Raw genomic sequence first — 7,500 nt, 5'->3', positions numbered from 1 at the left:
TCCAGATGTGCACTCTAGTCCGTGTTTCCTGCAACTACACCGCTTTGTGTCACAACCACTTTTGCATGTGCAGCGAATCACCTTTAACACATCGGCTGGTGCTGCCGGCAGATCTGTTGTCACTGGAACAAGGATGCCATGCTCAAGTTTCCAGCCGTAGTCCGTGGGATCCATGGCCACTTTGAGTCCCATCCATTCTTGTACTTGCAAGTACACTCGCATGCTGTGGAATCGGGCAGCTGCTGAGGTGGGTGGCAGAGTGTGAATTTGCACAAACGTTGTTCCAACAGCTACCTTTGAACAGAAGAGTCGGTAGCGAAGTTCATCGAGACCCTCTCTGGAACTACCGTTGTAGAGCAGCACTAACGCCTTTTCACCTGCTGATAGGATATCCTCTAAGGTCGCATTGTCTTGGAGGAACACTTCAGCAAGTGTTTGCAACTGTAGGTTGTTTCTGAGTTCCTTCATCGAGGCTGCTTCTAACTCTAGAACACCGTGAAGCTGCACAGCAGTGTCCTTATTGATGCTCAGTGCGTCAACTTGGTTCACATTGAGTTCAGACTCGTAAGGGGTCGAAAGTGTTTCTGTCTGCTCATCTTGCGTGTTTTTATCTCTATTCTTTTCTGTGTCACTTTCGGGCAGTGGCAGTGGCACACGGAATATGTCAGACAGCAACAGCATAATTAGTGCTGCGTCAACAAGTATGTGTCCTCGAACGGCACGCAGCACAGCTTTCCCTTGAAGCATGTTGCTCGCTGCGTTTGGTGCGTACACAGTAGACAGCACTTCATGAAGACCCGTTTCTTCCATCAGATGGCCAATACACGCCAGGAAACTCATTTCCAGATGGAAGGGTCCAAGGCGAAGGACAATGGCCAGGCTTTAAGGTCGCTGCCATCTGGCTCACTGGAGATGATGCCAAGAGCTTTCCACTATAAGGGTTGGTCAAATGTCAACACAGGTGTCGTGTTGCTGCGCTTTGCCTGAGCACTGATGAAATGCAGGGTAGAAAATATGCACGAGGTGTCACTGGGATTCATGTCGATCATCGGCATAAATATTATGGATGACTGTCCTGGATATCTGCCCTTGTGGATGGCTTGCATGAAACCAGACCAAGATGGTCTGTCGGGTTGCAACAGCCAGCAAGCTTTCCACAGCAGATCCACCTTTGATGTTACATCTTCTACAAACACGTTTTCAAGATGTTCAAATTTCAGCTTCAGCAGGCCATCACACGCTTGTCTGTTGTAGTACTGAATGTCAACTTTAGCTCTTTTCACTATTTCTTCTGGCTTGACGTCAGTTCTTCTTCTGATCCTGTCTGTTTTCCCGATGGTCGGAGTGACAGTGGCGATCATTCCCATTCCATGAAATGTGTTGCACCCGTCAAGTGTTGCTGTGTTGTGGTCGAGGTTGTCTGCGATATATTGGGTAAAATGGCCATCAACTTGAAACGCAACGTTGTTTTCTGAAACGGCAGCATTCATTTCATAGGTCAGAACCTCCTTGTACGATGAACAGAATCCCAGAGAATACAATGTGTCAATGAGAAACTTTGAATCAAAACAGTGATGCATTTGCACAGCTAGTCCGATCTGCAGGGGACACAGCAACAATCGTGGGCGAGATGCCTGCATAATTGCCTGTCCAATCGATGAGACTTTCACGCTGGTTTCCTTTCCACTGAAGATGTTTTCAAGAAGAATCTGTAAGGACTTTGGAACAAACTCTAATTTGGCGCCACGCGATGAAATGTCATCATCACTGGGGTACATTGCACGGGATGTCGGCACTGCTCTTATGTCATTCGTTAGCAGTTCTGCAGCGGTTTTGAGAATCAGCTCTTTCTGTGCATCCTCATCTTTGACCTTTTTTGCATAAAAGTTATGAAGACTTGAAGAGGCTGTCTTCCTGAATGTTACGACATTTGACTTGCCGTTGACTTCCGTGACGATGAGCTGCTCACCAAAATAATTTTGAAGTTCTTGTTTCATCGTCGGGTGGCTATAAGCATCATCTGTAAACTCCTTCATTTTGATAATCAGGTCGTTCACTGTTATCTGTTCGTTTTCATTTTGAACCAGGTAGGTAGCAACTTTCTCCAACGCTTCAGCTTTCCTCTCATTTTTCGGTCGACCAAGTTTCACCTGTTTGTTGACTTGATGCGACTGAGTAAACTGTAGTGGTCTTTTCCTGCTCCGAAAGCAAAGACTACAGTTTTGATGGTAGACTGCATCAGCAGCTGGCAAATCTGATACAAACTCCAGTCTGCTTCGTACAATGTCTGCCCATTCATCACAGCGCTGCGAACAAACTTGAAAAATTGTGCGTTCAAAGTCAAGTGTCCTAACTGGATACACTTTGGGACGAGAGCGCGAGTCAAGGTTTGCTTCCTTGCCGCAAAAAAGGCAACATTTAGCAAAGTCAAAACATTATTACTGTGAGCACAAATTCTGTGCTAGACTGATTTGATAAAGCGTTCTATTTTTCTGCTTTCTTCTTCAAAACGCTCTGAATGTTACGTGCATTCGTGTAATTGCGACGACAAACCTCGTGCACTGCTTCACCTTCTGATAGACAAACGGCATCACCACGTTCCAGACTAGCCTTGTTTATGGTATAGATCTCTTCCTCTGTCTGTTGGCACAACAGTCTTCTCTCCAAGGTTGAGCGGATCACCACACAAAACACACAGCGCCATGGTTTGTAATTGGAACAAAAGCTGCAAAATAAATTAAACTGAGTATGAGTCATTCTGTGTTATATCACTTTAGACATTTAATCTGGCAGGGAATCACACACACACACACACACACACACACACACACTCACACTCACACTGCATACACGCACGCACCGTCACACACACAAACGCACACAAACGCACACGCACACAGACTCGCACGCCCAGTTCTCAACAAGGCAACGTTAGAATATACATGTAGCTAAATTACCTCATTGTTTGATCATGAGAAGTACAATAATGTCTTTTTTCCGGTGAATCTATTTTATACACAACACTGTCTCAGCAGCTTTAGATCTGTTTCGCGAGCCATACTTGTGACCTAAAAAAAACATTAGCGCCGGCGTGAAGGTGAAGGTCGGCTTAAACAATTCGGTCCTATTTACAGTAAAATACAGATATTTAGCTACTGCTGATTATCATCCTCTTGCGCATTCCAAGAAAAGTAGTCAACTAGATCATTTTTATAAAGAAAAAGACAAAAAAGGAATTAAAAACATATATTCGAGCGAACACTGCAGCGTATTACAGACTGGCAAAGCATCGTCTGCTGCAGTATCAAATCGATCGCTTCCAATCGCTTCCGATCGTTTATTTGTCCTATAACAAAGTAAAACCTCGGAAATATTCATTGATATTGCAAGTGTTTAGTGGCAACTTTTTAATTCAAACTATAAATCGCACAAAAAAGACGAAATACTTTACTTACCAAAGATTTGTTGACGTGCAGAGTTCTGCTTCAAATGCTCGCGCAAAACGAAGTTGTAGTTGTCTCCCATGGTAAACAAATCACCCAAGCTATGGCTGGCCAGTGAGGGCACATTAAATTCTACCGTTTTTGAGTCACTTGAGAAAAAGTGACTCTATGTAATCGGTCAGTGTTAGTCTGTCCGGCCGGCCGTCCGGCCGGCCGTCCGGCCGTAGACACCACCTTAACGTTGGACTTTTCTCGGAAACTATCAAAGCGATCGGGCTCATATTTTGTTTAGTCGTGACCTCCAATGACCTCTACACTTTAACGATGGTTTCGTTGACCTTTGACCTTTTTCAAGGTCACAGGTCAGCGTCAAAGGAAAAATTAGACATTTTATATCTTTGACAAAGTTCATCGGATGTGATTGAAACTTTGTAGGATTATTCTTTACATCAAAGTATTTACATCTGTAGCCTTTTACGAACGTTATCAGAAAAACAAGGGAGATAACTAGCCTTTTCTGTTCGGCAACACACAACTTAACGTTGGGCTTTTCTCGGAAACTATAAAAGTGACCGGGCTCAAATTTTATGTGAACGTGACTCATTGTGTTGTGAATAGCAATTTCTTCCTGTCCATCTGATGCCTCATATAATATTCAGAACTGCGAAAGTGACTCGATCGAGCGTTTGCTCTTCTTGTTCAACTTGAAAATTCTCCATTATGCAGAGGCGTACATAGGTATAACATGATGCAATTGTTAGATCTACATTCACTTTACCATTTCCATTCGATATCATTTCTGTAACCATTTTTTTTACCCCTTTTGCCCCGTTCCCCAGGTTAAAGAGCATCATCAAATTGCAACTTAAAAAGTGACGGCTCCGTTCAACACAGTCACGTGACGTCGCGTCTAACCCTGCCCTAGCTACATTCATAAGTTTCCTCGTCTTCCAAAAGCTCTACCAACACTCTAACTATTGAAGTTTTCACTGTGAATGTCTATACAAGCTGTCGACCAGTTTACCGAAGATTAAAAATGAAGACAAAACAAGTCGCGTAAGGCGAAAATACAACATTTAGTCAAGTAGCTGTCGAACTCACAGAATGAAACTGAACGCAATGCCATTTTTCAGCAAGACCGTATACTCGTAGCATCGTCAGTCCACCGCTCATGGCAAAGGCAGTGAAATTGACAAGAAGAGCGGGGTAGTAGTTGCGCTAAGAAGGATAGCACGCTTTTCTGTACCTATCTTTGTTTTAACTTTCTGAGCGTGTTTTTAATCCAAACATATCATATCTATATGTTTTTGGAATGAGGAACCGACAAGGAATAAGATGAAAGTGTTTTTAAATTGACTTCGACAATTTAATTTTGATAATAATTTTTATATATTTAATTTTCAGAGCTTGTTTTTAATCCAAATATAACATATTTATATGTTTTTGGAATCAGAAAATGATGGAGAATAAGATGAACGTAAATTTGGATCGTTTTATAAATTTGGATCGTTTTATAATTTTTTTTTTTTTTTTTTACAATTTTTCGATTTTTAATGACCAAAGTCATTAATTAATTTTTAAGCCACCAAGCTGAAATGCAATACCGAAGTCCGGGCTTCGTCGAAGATTACTTGACCAAAATTTCAACCAATTTGGTTGAAAAATGAGGGCGTGACAGTGCCGCCTCAACTTTCACGAAAAGCCGGATATGACGTCATCAAAGACATTTATCAAAAAAATGAAAAAAACATATGGGGATTTCATACCCAGGAACTCTCATGTCCAATTTCATAAAGATCGGTCCAGTAGTTTAGTCTGAATCGCTCTACACACACACACAGACACACACACACACATACACACACGCACTCACGCACGCACGCACATACACCACGACCCTCGTCTCGATTCCCCCCTCTACGTTAAAACATTTAGTCAAAACTTGACTAAATGTAAAAATGAAACGAAGACTTCGACCATGCACTATCGACGAAATGAATCATGGCGTGTTTGAAGTACGTTTTCCCAACCGCTTGGGTAAAGTTCAAGAAAAGTACGCAACAGGCAGGGATGAACGGATTATCGACCATTGCTCCCTTTCTCTTTCTTCGATGGCTCTTGTCGTTCACTCTGCGTGTCAGACTGGCAAAATATTTATAGCGGAAGCCGCAGTGAAAACGGTTTTTCACGCTGTAAATATGCATTTTATTGAAGAGAAAAAAACACCCACAACTATCAAGACCGGCTGACTTTGTTTATTTCAAGCCGAGTCTTGATGCCATCGCCCCTACGTCATGTTTTGCTATCAATGGGGCTTTTGATTTTTAGAACTGTGAAGACCTGGGCTGAGAGGTGCAAGAAGCAAAAGTGGGTGCCACCCAAGTGGGTGGGAGCCAGCCGCGGGGTCTGATTAGTTGACATTGATATTTGTGGTGATATCACCCAATCAGAGGTACTGGCACGGTTGGCCTAGTGGTAAGGCGTCCGCCCCGTGATCGGGAGGTCGTGGGTTCGAACCCCGGCCGGGCCATACCAAAGACTTTAAAATTGGCAATCTAGTGGCTGCTCCGCCTGGCGTCTGGCATTATGGGGTTAGTGCTAGGACTGGTTGGTCCGGTGTCAGAATAATGTGACTGGGTGAGACATGAAACCTGTGCTGCGACTTCTGTCTTGTGTGTGGCGCACGTTAAATGTCAAAGCAGCACCGCCCTGATATGGCCCTTCGTGGTCGGCTGGGCGTTAAACAAACAAACAAACAAACCCCATCAGAGCCCGCAGCCGGCTCCAACCCACTTGAGTGGCTCCCACTTTCGCTTCGTGCAGCCCTGCTGTCGTTGTTTTCGCATCTCGATGCCATCGCTTTTTCGTCAAGGTTAATGGAAATTCATGTTTTGCTATTAATGAGGCTTTCCATTTCAGGAACAGGGAAGAACAGCTGACGTTGTTTTCGAATCTTGATGCCACCGCCCTTACGTCAAGGTTAATGGAAATTCACGTTTGCTATCAAAGAGGCTGTCGATGGGATGATGCCAGCATTTTTGTGTTTGGCAAATTTGTTAAAGTGGACATAAAAGGTTCGGTATTTGTAAGATGTTCTTCGTGTCACTTTTTCCCCACCGTGGAAAAAAAGCACGGCAGCCTATATTAGTGTTACTACAAATTCATCGTTTTTCTGTTGTATACACCATGACTCAAAGTAGATAAGGTGGAGCAAAAAAAGTACGGCAGCTCATACTTGTGTTACAAATTAATCGTTTTTCTGGTGTATACACCATGAATCCAACCCCAAAGTAGATGGATTTGACACACGGCAGGGATAGTCAAATACATGTGGATTCGCAACAAAAAGTATTACGCTTTTCCTTTTCACTATACCATACTTTACAATGCTGCCATTCGAACCCCACTGTAATGAAGATATAAGCATGCAGTTAAGGAACAAACACTTTTGCTTGCATTGAACATATCCAATATCTGTGCCAAGATCAGTCAGACTATCTCTGCAATTCACAAACAGAAAATTAATTCGACGGGGAAAAATCTAGGGAGAACGAATCCATCACCTTTCTTGTTCTCTGTCGTCCTTCCGCGTTGCTGAAGAGGAAGAACCTTAGGCCAAAAACAAAATGTATATATTTCCGATTCCCCGACCCATCCATTTTTTTTCCTCCCTTCCCAAAAAACTTAATAATGAAAAATGACAAAACTCGATTTTGCAGACTTTGCAAAGAAAGATACTCTGCTCTGACATCCAGGGGACACAGCTCGCACGATTTCCGACGAAAGAAACCTCGTGCACATGTCTACATTAAGAACAAACTTTAAAAGTAACCGACCTACCGACCATTATTTGTCTTGCCTTTTAATCGGAAACACACTTTTGGGAGGCGTAATATTGAAATATAAGAAGATCACATAACAGCCACAAGAATTTGGTGTGGCTGACATTCATACACGCATTACACATACGACACTAAGACACACACAATTAAGCCAATAAGGTTAATAACAACAAGTCAAAGTCAAAGTCATCCCCCCAAAAATGTAGACAACTTAA

General features: G+C 42.9%; 1 protein-coding gene across 1 annotated transcript in view; it reads right to left on the bottom strand.

Moving 5' to 3' along the window:
* Nucleotides 1–7,500, bottom strand: part of LOC138982670 (uncharacterized) — a 25,999-nt gene that overhangs the window by 10,189 nt on the left and 8,310 nt on the right. The window lies entirely within an intron of this gene.

Source organism: Littorina saxatilis, linkage group LG1, assembly GCF_037325665.1.
Source record: "Littorina saxatilis isolate snail1 linkage group LG1, US_GU_Lsax_2.0, whole genome shotgun sequence".
Lineage (NCBI taxonomy): Eukaryota > Metazoa > Mollusca > Gastropoda > Littorinimorpha > Littorinidae > Littorina > Littorina saxatilis.
Note: the sequence above shows the minus strand (reverse complement) of the source record. Positions and strands in the feature narration are given on the sequence as shown.